We start from the raw sequence: 13,154 nt of genomic DNA on the forward strand, positions 1-13,154 counted from the left end.
ACTCGAACCCAATCCAATTCAAGCTATTGGTGAAAATTTGGGTCAAATTAAAGACTGGGCTCGAGTCTGATATTTGGGCCTAAGTCCATGAAAATCATAGAGGCATTTACCCTGAGCGGTTGGAAGAATTAAAGGCCAAAACTCTTTAAAGATCTGGAGTTCCAAAGATTGAAGCTCTAAAGAACATAATTCTTGAAGTTTTGAGGATTAGACAACTTCTAAACCTAAGAAGTCAGAAGCCGATCCAACTAGATCAACAAGCCAAAGGATGGTTCAAGCTGATCATCATCCTCTAAAAAGATCATTTAAGCCCAAATGTCGATGCTCAAAGAAGATCATCAAGCTCAATCCTAAAGAAGATCATAAAGTCCAAAAGCCGATCATCCAAGAATAGCAACAAGCTTAAAAATTAAAGTTTACTTTTCAAGAGAAAGCATCAAATGATCGAATATTAGAGATTATATTCACTATATTGAAATTTATACAAATACAAAGTTCGAATTCTACAAATCAAATTTTTCCAAAAATCTCGTCGAACAATTTTACTTTACGAAAAAGTTGTGGGAATTAAAACAAAGCTATATAATATTTATTTCTTGCATGGTAAAAACTACTATTTTTACAAAACTATATAATATTATTTCTTACATACTTTTTTAGTTTTTATATTAAACCAAACAATAAAGAAAACATTATTTAAAATACGTCGATAAATGGAAAATTTTAAAGTTTTATTTGAAAAAAATAGCAAAATATTTTCAAATTTGTGAAATTGACAAAATTGAATTAAATAATAAAAAATAATAATGTGAAATTATCAAAACTGATGGATTTTATATCCTAAAACTCGTAGTTTGTAATATCATATTCTTGTTCAATAAACCTGTTATTGAAAATCTTTAGTAAATTTAAATTCTATATTCATGAATCCAATAAACTAAGGATCCGAGGCTATTAAGTTTAAGTTTGAATTTTATGTAGTGACATAAATGTGGATCAAGTTCAAATATATAGCCAAAATGATCTATAGTATATGAATAAGGTTGGACGCCTTATTCTGAGGACACTATGGATGCGGCTCATTTCGTAGTTAGTACAAACGATGTGATCCTAAACCGTTCATGTGAAGATATAAAAATGGGAGCATCCTATGTAAAGAGTTTATATAAGACTGAACCATGAAATAGTCACTTTTTACGTTCTAAACGTCGTTTAATGTATAAAACTGACTATTTCGTTAATTGATGACTTAGGTAACTTAATCTTAATCCTGAGCTAACTATGAACTCCTCACTCGAAATTATCCCTAGATCTGCATAGGTGAGGGCAGCTCATTATCATTGGCCCAATAAGCCTCCTATTTCAGGGGTAAGATTAGGTGGATAGCTAGGAACATAGGGTGTAAAACGGAATTCACTCCTGCCCGTTATATGGATAGTAGATAGGTTGTTCCCTTTAGTACTAAATCCAGGTCTTGAATGGGGCCCCACCCTCTCCTTGGTCCGAGAGGGGTTCGGTTTATAGGTTGGACCTTAAACCAATTGTTCATTAGAGGATCAGTGGAACTTAAGGAATAAGATGTAGTCTCGAGGGTAAAACGGTTTTTATGACCCAACCGAGATTACGAACAACCTGTGAAGGATTAGCTTACTAATCATGGTTATATCATATGGACACAAATATATCTATAGTGAGGGGAGTGTAGCTACGAGACTATAGTGGAATGACCCGTGAGTTAACGAATGTTGATTAGCTCCGTCTAAAAGAGTTTAGCCAGCTAATCTCGGATCGTTGGAGCCCATGATCTATAGGTCCATTAGGTTCCCCTAGTAGCTCATATGGAATAAACTTAGAACAGTATGATAGAATAATTCGAATTATTCGAAATAGGTAAAGAGAGAGAAACCGACAATTATCTGTGATATAGTGGTTGGTTTTTCAGTTTAGAGATACAGCTTTAATGTTTAAATATGATTTAAATATCAAGAATATGAATACGTTCATATTCGGAAGCTCGAAAATAATGGAAATGGTCAAAGATGTAGAAAATCAAAGAGTTGACTTTTGACTTTGAAAAGTCAAACTTTGACCGACCTTATATTCGAATGTGATTTAAATTTCGAGAAAATGAATGCGAATTTATGCTCGGGAAGTCAAAATTAGTCAACACGGAAAAAATCATAAAAAGTCAAATGTTGACTTTTTGGTCAAAGTTTGACTTTGACAAAATGAGTATTTTGTCCTTTGACTAAAGTTAGTGGGAAAATCCAAACTTTTGTTGAATAATTCCACTAACAAGATAATGGGCTAGGTGTTGGCTTATAGTGGAGACATCAAGCCCACTTAGTGGATTTTGAGGTGTTGGTTTTTATGAATTTGTTTCATGCAATTTTGCATGGTTTTTTTCTATAAATTTGGACTTTCAATTTGGATCAAAGACTTTTGACATTTTGCCAAATTTTTTTTCTAAATTTGGACTGGAAAAAATCACCATATTTTGAGAAAAATTCAAAACCCAAAGCCAACTAAAAAATCCATCTTCTATTTCCATCTCTTTCCCTCTCTTGGGTTCTTCATCCATCGAGTCCCACAACCCGATTCTGAGTCCAGAGGATAGTAGGTCAGCTCTAGTGTTGTCCAGTTCGTGTTCGAGTGGAGATAAAAGAGTTTCGAGAGCTTCAAAGGTAATATTTCAAAAAAAATCATAATTAATTAATTTAGGGTTGTAAGTTTTTTTGTGCAATTGGAGAATTGATCCTCATTTCCACTACACATGCCAATTTTTCTAACAAAAACTACCCTCACTTAAAATAAAAGACCAAATGTTCACATATTAAAGTTTGAGAGTTTCTAAATTGTTCAAAAAACAACAAATACACTATAACTAAAACAATTACCACGACAAACGATGTAACTTGCCAAACCTCAAATCTATGCCTACCTAATATGATTGCTATACAACCAAGGCGTGCATTCAAAATACCAAAAAAAAAAAAAGGAAGAAAAAGAAATCCCAAAAACATACAGAACTTCAATCCCACAACAAAAGAAATTATAATCAAAATCAAGGCACACTGGAAGCGTAAAGAACAAATCACTTTTTTTTCGGGCGACCAACCACAAAAACTCTATGCTCAGGCGACAGACACAAAATCTCTCTGCCCACCCTAAGGATAGTCCCTTCCTTTGCATCGACACTAACTAATAGAATGGAGAATCCCTTCCACTGTCACCAGGTAAGTGATTGTAAATCGTTGGCAGAACCTTTACCTTCTCATGCATACTCTTCTCTAGTCCTTGTCCTTGTTTATCTGTTTATGGGACATCGAAATTGATCCTATTGCTAGGGACTCTGAAACTAATCCTTTTGCAAGCGAAATGATGAGTGTAACCAATCTCTATTGTGGGAGAAGAAAAACGACAATACCATAGGGTTTTTCACAATAGTACCACCAAGTTTTCCACAAGTAGAGAAACCAAAACTTCCTACAATCTGTCTTTTCGTTCATGTACTTTAATCTGTTCTATACGTTGTTTCCGCCAATAAAGGTAAGAAATAAGTGTTGAACAAAAATCTTTAGATATAATACATAGATATGTTTATTTTTTTTCATAAATAATTAAAGATTTACCAAATTATTTTAAAACAATATTTTATTTTGAATCTTTAGACAAACCAAATAAATCTTTGATATACAAATGTATTCCCATACTTTTTGGAATTCCAAGACAGAAATAGAACACTAGTTGTTTATCGTCGTTTTTAACTAATAAGTTTAAAATTAATCAACCCTTTAAATGTATTCGAAGAAGGATTAAGGTATTAAAAAAAAAAAAAAAACTAAAGGAAGAACAATGAGTCAGTCAATAATGAGGACGAGGTAACTCACTATTTAAAAATAGTGTATTTCCAGAAGCTTGAAAATCAATCATTTCAATATTGCGATCATATTATTGGATGGAATGGTCTGTTTCTGCTAACTCGCTATTCAAATACATTGTATTTTCAGAAGTACCAGACGATACGGTATCAACAACTATATATAAATCATTTTGGGAGAAGTTCGAAATTGACATCAATCACAAAACATCCTTATCTTCGAGAATCTGAATAAAGCTTGAATTGTTGGAACCATCCCAATATAATGTAAAACGAGATATAGAGAGATTGGAAGACGAGAAAAGCTTACCTTAAATATAATCAACAAATTGTTAGAATGACGAATTTGATGGAATACAAGTCTCTATAATACGATAATCATGATAGTGCGAATTTTCATCCCATCTACTGTCAGAAAGAATTCTTACTCATTGTGGAGCCATAGCAAAAACGGAAAGATTGAAATAGTAACTATTTGTTTGTAAAAAAAAATCTACCTTTTTAGATACTGATACGAAGTGTATATTAAAAATTTTAAAATGATATTATAATATAATAAGATGATAAGTAATAAAACGTGATTAAAAATAAAAAAATGAGAAAATTTGAATGAAATATACTATTTGTTTGATGATAATATATATAAAATAGTGAATAAGATCTTAATAGAAATCAAATATATTACTTCGTATTTAAAATAATAAAAAATTAATAAGATAATGTAAAATTTGAAGATCTAATATAGATTAAAATCAAAATGGAGATATACAAATTAAAGATTGGTTCATTTTGAATAAATTCAAAAAATGGTTACATCAAACGAAATTTGATATTACTCTATCAATTCGAAACTCAAATTTGCCAAAAAAAAATGTGTCACCTTTTTCTCTTGAATCAATTTGGTTGGAATCTCATAACCGGCACTTCTATTTACACTGTATTTCTATTTAGACTTACACACTATAGAAAATACATTGTATTCAATAATGCTGTTAGCTGACCATATTATGGGGAAATTCATTATTATAAAAGTGGACGTCACACACGTTTTGCCAAAATTCTTATTATTTTCTGTTTTTAACATAAATCCAGAGGACCCTCCAATTTTGCCATTTTCCCCAATTTCCCATTTAAAATAGATTTAAAAATTTTTATTATCAAGTTTTCATTTTTAAAAATAACAATAAATTATATGGAGTAGGAGAAGTTTAAAGGTTGAACCCTAATAAGACATTCGTGAATTTTCACCTAGTTCCGTTATCTATAATCTATGATATATATAAATGGGACAATAAGAGAGATTTTTTTGTCCCCTTTTTACCCATAAAATTTTCCTCAATTAACATTTTACCCTCACAACCCTTGATTTCTATTTTCCCTCACATTAACGTACAACCTCTAGCAAAAAAAAAAAAAAAAAAAAAAAAAAATGAAAAAGAAAAGAAAAGAAAGAAAAACTAAAATAACTAATCAACAATAATCACACCTTTTCGAATTTCATGGATTGTCGACGTATCCTTTCACATAATACATAAACCTTCACACAATAACTATATATTTTTCAAAGAATTAGGTACAAAACTTTCATATTTTTTCTTGTCATCTCCATTTTTTTAGAATGTCATGATAAAAATAATTATTGAATAATAATTGAACCTTTCATTCTTCATAAAAAAAAAAAAAAACATTGGAATCATGCTAGAATGAAACCTTGATAAATCCATATAAAACTTATTTTATTCGACAAAAAAGTATGATTATTATCTTCATATTTAAAATTTGTTTTATTATTGTTTCGTTAGCAGAATTTTCCTCTTTTTAACTATTGTTAATGCTTTATAATATATATATATATATATATATATATATATATTACCTTTTTTTTTTGTACAATAGAATGTATGAAATTCAAACCACAAATCTCTTTGGTCTTTGATACATCCCATATGTCAATTGGCTATGCTCGATTTTGAAAACATTATTTCATTTTAAATCAAACATATAAAATCATCCAATAAAATTATTGCTCTCAAAATAATATCAAAGTAGCAAGAAAAAGCATAACGTAATTAGTTGATAAATAAGTAGAAAATCCTATTTTTTGAAGTTAGAAAGTTTTTAAAAAGTTTTCCAACAATATAAAAGGTTAGAGACATGATGTTTTTTGTTCAATAATTTTGTTTTATAAGATCTTACACAACGACAAGAAATTCGGTTTATTTTTAAGGAGGGGGGAAAAGGATTCAGTTTTATTTATAGATATAAAAGGAAAATGATTTAATTTTCAGAAAAGAGAGGAAATGATTTGTGAATTGGTTATTAATTATAATTATAATCATAATTTTGACATGATTTTCAAACGAATCAGAGTGGCGCAGCGGAAGCGTGGTGGGCCCATAACCCACAGGTCCCAGGATCGAAACCTGGCTCTGATAGAGAAAGGCTTCCATTCCATTATTTTTTTTAAACTTTAAGGTTAAAAAGGCACAAGGGCCAAAACGACGTCGCATCCTAAAAGCACGGCCCAATCTACAGCCCAATTGTTGGAAGAGAAGAAGAAGAAGAAGAGATGATAAAGGCGGAATGTACAGATAAAATTGTTTCATGACAAATTCCAATTTGTTTTTTTATTTACTGAGTTTAATTAGTAAAAAATGATAAACACTTTAAATACTTCAAACTCTTGTATTTGTTATCTACAACATATTTAAATTTTTATTTATTGTTTGTGGCAGAAACTTTTTTAAATAAATAAGATATTCGTAGTATCTTGAAATATAAATTTTTGTACATTATTCATTGTATGATTTATTTCCAAACACTAATAAATATTTGGACTATATTCAATTTTAAAATTTAGAATTATTTTCTTCTTTTTTGAAGGACACGGTAACAACTTATAAGAAGCATTTTCATTTTCAATTTGTCAAATGGATTCTTTTCTTCTAAATGGCCAATTATTTAATATATGAGGAAAAAAATTATGTGAAAAGTAAAAGATAAGGCTTAAGAGAAAGTGTTAATAATGACGAACATTTGAAATTTAGAAATGTAGCAATTGCGAATTGGCTTCAGACTTCAAAGAGCGACAATACTAGAACATGAAACTTAAAGGGTGTCACAATTTCATTCATTATTGTACATTTCAGATCAATGCTTACACTTCATTGTTCCTTGTGAGAAATTACAATAAGCTTTTTAATTTTCAATTTGTCAAATGGAATTTTTTTACTAATTGGCAAATTATTTGGTATATTCTATTTATTTTTTTTTTCTTTTAGTAGTGACACAATTATATGGAGTGTCTTCCTTCTCAACCGTAACAAAGTTTTATAAATTTGTGTTATTTTATATTTAAATGTGATCATATAATTTTTGTGAGTTTGTGAAGTTTTATATTATTATTATTATTATCTGTTAACTTTAGTTATGTCTTTCATTAGATTTCCATGGTTTCAATTTTATTTGAATAGATATCTTATTTATCTGTTTGAACAAAAAAATTTACCTGTTTTTCCCATGTTTGAGTTTGACATCTTTTATTTATTGTGTTAAAACTACCCATGGTAACAATAGTGATGAGCAACACAATCAAATTTGATAGATTCAAAAGATCTAAAACAAAGATATTGACATATATATTATCTAACTTTTTATTTTGATTTATTCTCAAATTTACTCTAGTAATAATATTTGTGCTATTTATGTAGGAGAGATCAATCATTTTGAATCACAAGCTAACAAAACTAGTAGTTTATATTAATTCATGAATTAGTTCATGATTTATATAATGTTTTTTTAGATAAATGATTTAGGTTATTATTTCATCATTTTTAACTTCATGCCAAAAATATACAATTAAAATACAATGATTCAAAATTTATATGTTACCATCAAATTCTATGTACCAAGTTTTTCAAAGATTCTCAAACACGTGCAAGATATTTTATATTTGCTGGGAATTAACCTAAAATAAGATACACAAAGTTCTGGCCATGAGCTATCTTATTATTTTTAATTCTTATGTCAAATATGTATTATTTAAATTTAGTAAAATTAAAATTAATTGTTTTTATTGAAATTTCACCAATGAAATTGATAATGTAAAGATTCTTAGTTATTTGAAAAACGAGACTATTTTCAAAATTGAAAATTGAAATGAACACCAATATTCTAAATTGAGAGATTCATGAGATATTTCCAATATGTATTATTTTATGGAAATGTATCCAGAATCAATATGCTTTTTTTATTGGTTGGTAGGAAAGGAGATAATTATATAAAAAGAGTAAAAATATCGTAATAGTATTATAGAAAATATAATAAATCACACAGAGCATGGAATATAAGGAGAGAGACGTCTTATGCTTTAAATATAATATAATATGATAGCTACTGTTCGTGCTCGTGCTGCTTCGGTTGACCTTCTTGGTCTAATCTAGTGTGTAATGTTTTTTCTTTTTGATCTTTATGTTGTTTTTGTTTTGCTGTCGTCCCTAGTTTGTAGGGTTTTGGGTTCTTTTCTCTGCCTTTCTCCCATCGTGATCTGCGTCTTTATTTGTATGTGTTGTTTTTGTTCTGGTCTTATCTTGTGGGCTTTGTTTTGGCTTGTACTGTCTTTGCTTGTGCTTTGGTTCTTTGATGCCTTCCCGAGCTATGGGATCGCGTTGTTGTATAATAATATCACTTATTCTAAAAAAAATAATACTGTCTATATATTCACAAACACAATATAACTTAGTAGTTAAAACATTTGCTCATTTGTTTGTAAGTTACAAAAACTCAATGACCCAAAAAAATTCATAATTTGTGCGGTTTGGGTTGGGTTTTAAATTCAAATAAATAAAAATTTTATGGGTTGTGGTTGGTTCATGGGTTCACTTAATATAAAACCAACCCAAATTATTATTAACTTTAAAAAAATATATTTTTATTACTTATAACACAATTATTTATACATATATTGATTTTAATTTTATTTAATTACAATATTTTTTTAATAATTTATTCTTCAACAATTATTAAAGGTAGTTTCTTTGCACTTTAGAAAGAAAATTTTCACTATCTAAATTAAAATTGAATTGTTAATTTAATTAAATATATGAAAATAATAATTAAGATTTTTTCATATTTACGTTTTGCTTCTTTTTAGAAATTTTTTAAATAAATGACCCGATGAGTGTAACTCGATTACATAATGCTCGTACTATCCACCCTACATTTTAATATACAATACATTTGCAAAAAAAAAAAAAAAAAAGGAAAAAAGTTGGATGTATTGTAACGACCGACCCCTTTAGGACTTAAGTTAGGCCATTACTAAAATACATGCATGCATGACATTAAAACGACACTCCTTTATGTTGAAATAAATGCTAAATAGACAAGAGAAGTTCAAAAAGCCATTTATTAAATGCAATTGTTAAAACAATAATGGGGTATCCATGATTCGTAAAGACTATTAAAAGTATAAAAAAAACAATCCTTAAGTTTCAAACAGTAAAACTAAACATTAAGGGAAAAATAAGGACTCTTAAATTTCATGATGCAGAAGCTAAAAACTAGTCCCAGCGGACGATCACCAAATTCCACTCGCCTCGTCGAGTGCATCCTACCCTTATCTGAAAATCAACATAAGAGAAGAGATGAGTATTGAATACTCAGTAAGTAACCCCACCACTGGGGTCAGGCTAGTATCCATGTCCTCTAGATACCTACTTATGGCACATATATAAATGAAATAGGTAAGAGACTGAGTCCTATCCTACTGTAGTTAAGTATGTCCACTACCTCTGGTGAATCCCATAGGAAACACTAGCTGGTGAATTCCGAAGGAGACACAAATTGTGAATCTCGAAGGAAACACAAAACAAGGTGAATTCCGAAGGAACACAAAAACTGGTGAATCTCGGAGGAAACACAAAACTGGTGAATCCCGAAGGATACAACAACTGGTGACATCTAACTAATCAGTGAGGACATTCACACAGTCTCAATATTCAAAAATTAACACCGTACAAATCTATGACATACATGTAATCCTCAATACCATGGCTCTACCACATACACATAATCCTCAACAACATATTCTAGAACATTCATGTATACCTTAACATCATAGTTCCACAACATACAATATGCCTCAACATCAGCAGATCAGATACTAACATATGGAAACACATACCACCTCATACTAACAACCAAGTGCCTAGGTGTATATGTAAACAAATCAGAACATACTTTGATTCAGGTCATACTATCAATCAACATGCTAACATTTACCATAAACATACACTCATCATGTTAGCATACAACTAAAGCCTGGCCCGTGGGCAATTCAGTGGTAAAGATTACTCACCTCAGAATTAAATCCAAATAAACCCAAGCAAGTTTATCTTCTTCTTTTCAAGCAAGACCTTGAAGTAACACCGTATTGTGGCTTGGTCCAAAATAAATTTTAAAAACCTAATTCTGTTGGCTAACAACTGCAAAAAAATCAATCCTTTGTAATGTCGGAAGCACACTTCGACCTTAAAATTCCTCCAAAGCTCGAATCTATGGTCCAAACATAATGGGTAAGCATTAAACGAAACCAACAATTTGATTAACATTCAAATAAAAACCACACACTTACAAAATCTTATCGAAATCGAGGCGATGACACTGAACTGACGGCAACGACATACAGGACTGAGTGGGCGATTGACTCTTGGTGGACAGGGCGGAGGATCGGCTCGCGACGGGAGTTTCGACGGCTGGCCTAGGTCATTCAGCTTCAGACCTTGGCAGACAGTGCGGCGCGGACGCGAATCTGACCGGCTGTGCAAGATCGACGTGCGGAGAGTGTGCGACGGAGGAGATCTGGACGATTGCTACTTGTGACGAGGTCGAGCTGACCTGCGCGACGACGGCCCACGAACAAACAATCGACGAACTGGTGGGCGCTTGATCGGACGCATGGTGCCGAATGGAGAGGAGATGGTCGGCAGCTGCTAGAGCACACAGAGAATGTCTTCACGTTGGGGGGGAGGAAGAGAAGAAGAAGAAGAAGGGAGAGGAAATAGTTTTTTTTTTTTAATTTTCTTTTTAAGGAAAAATGTTATTTTAATAAAATAAATATAATATAATAATTTTTTTTTATTCCATTATATTCTATTTCACTTTTATTTTAACCTTTCGCTCATTATACAAAATATCTAAATATATATAATATCTTAAAATCTTCTCTTTTCTCTTCAAAATTCCAAAATTAAAATCAAATTAATTTTTCCAATATAAATTTAAATTCTCGACTTAACTTAAAATTACATTAATGTGACATAAATCAAAATCTCCCCTTCAAAACAAAACTGAACTTCAAAATTAACAAAATTGTCCTCGAATTTTATTAAAATACAAAATTTGAATAATGAAAAACTCGAAATGTTACATGTATGGAGGTGCTACTATCATATCAAATGATGAGAATGACTTAGACTTCTAGCTCATTACAAAAACTTTCAAGAAAAAGTTGTTTTGTTTATCCCACGTGGATAGATTTTGATTTACTTTGAGAGTTTAAATACCGAGACTTTCTTTTGAAATCGCAAAATGTTGTGAATGTTGTGGTAGCAGTAGAATATTTTCCCACGTACATACTACATATGATGGATTCACGGGTTTGGGTAATTGCATTTGATCTAAAGAGGATAGTTTTTACTACTATTCCATATGTTTTTACACTGATTCTTCTTCAACGAGTGTACGACTAAGTAAGGATATTATGTTAACCTCATAGAGCAACTGACAAAGACGATTTATCACCGAAGTTACCCCCAATTTTGACTAAGTAAGGATATTATGTTAACCTCGGAGAGCAACTGACAAAGACGATTTATCACCGAAGTTACCCCCAATTTTACTTTCAATGAAGTGATTCTTCCATAACACAAAAAGATCAACGCTTGAGTTAGGATAAGGTATGTTGTACTTGTCTTAGTGATATTCCCAAATATATTAATTATTTCATACATTTGTTGAAAGTCAAGTGACGTAAATGTCAATATCGGAATTTTCCTCTTAAAACGAACTAAAAAAAAAAAAAAAAACATAACATGAAGAAGTATTTGGATAATTAATTTTCAATTAAAGGGCTTGGATTTAATTTTGAGCATAAGTTCAAGAATAATGTAGTTTTTGAAAAAAAATGACAAAATCAAGGAACTTGGGAAATTTTTTTTCTAAAAATTAAGTGATTGAATAAAAATTTTCTTATAAATATAAACATGAAAATATCGACAAAAATAGGATAGTTGATGGTATTGAAGCAAAGATAAGAGGCTAATTTAAAAGATAAGAAACTATCCTAATTTGTCATTTTTTTCCTTTCAACCATATTTTTTTGTCAATAAATCTTAAAATGACAATATATTTTAAAAAGATTGTGAATTTTGAAATCACTTTGTATTTTGTAATTCCATTTAAGCATTAATGATAATGGGAGAAGGAAGGAAGTGAAGAAGTTCCCACATCGGTGGCAGTGAAAAGGAGCAAAGGAAGATGAAGTATAAAAACAAGTAGTATGAAGACGGAAAAATTCATAACCTTTCTCGGACCTTTTGGCTAAGATCAAGTGTAGTATCTGTTCTTATCAGTTTAATATCTGATATGTGGGCCATCGGCTCACATGATGGACCGTAGCATTCAAACTTGCAGGAAAGCTAGATCGAGTGTATGATTTTCTTGTGGCATGTTAAATCCAAAATGACGGTTGTTCGCAGTAGAATTTTGGGCCAAACGTCCTACACGTCACTGAGGAAGTTGTGCTCTGAAATATGCTCGAAGAAGACAGAAATCTTAAGGCCATGAATATTTCAGTTTACAGATCTTACTAACGGCTGTGCAGCTTTTGTCCACCAAGTCATCTGATCAGATAGTGACAAGAAGACCCTCCACCTATCTTGTGAGCATTGCAAAAAAACCATGGCACAGAAAGAACCAGTGTTGGAAGCTTCATGGAAAACCTCCAAATTACAAAACGCTAATCAACAGAACAAGTGCGTTCTAGTCTGCTCTGGCCAGCGACAGGCAAATGACAAGACTTTGACTCCGCCTTCAAGCTGACAGTCAGATAACCTTAAGTGTCTTGCTCAGGTCAGTGCCAATTACACACTCAGGTACGACTCAGTCTTTTGGATTTTATTGAGCATTAATGGTTAAACGGACCTTGGATTGTGAGATTCTGGAGCAACAATTAATCTTGACGGGCTTCTTTGATCATATTTATATCATATCA

At 31.0% G+C, this 13,154-nt stretch overlaps 1 non-coding gene and 1 pseudogene across 1 annotated transcript; both read left to right on the forward strand.

Moving 5' to 3' along the window:
* Positions 1 to 6,243: 6,243 nt before the first annotated feature.
* Positions 6,244 to 6,315, forward strand: TRNAM-CAU. Its single transcript has one exon. It is a non-coding gene; the product is annotated as a tRNA-Met (tRNA).
* Positions 6,316 to 12,460: 6,145 nt separating this feature from the next.
* On the forward strand, positions 12,461 to 12,564 carry LOC120069189 (annotated as a pseudogene).
* Positions 12,565 to 13,154: the final 590 nt, after the last annotated feature.

This window comes from Benincasa hispida, unplaced genomic scaffold (assembly GCF_009727055.1).
Source record: "Benincasa hispida cultivar B227 unplaced genomic scaffold, ASM972705v1 Contig281, whole genome shotgun sequence".
NCBI classification, from domain to species: domain Eukaryota; kingdom Viridiplantae; phylum Streptophyta; class Magnoliopsida; order Cucurbitales; family Cucurbitaceae; genus Benincasa; species Benincasa hispida.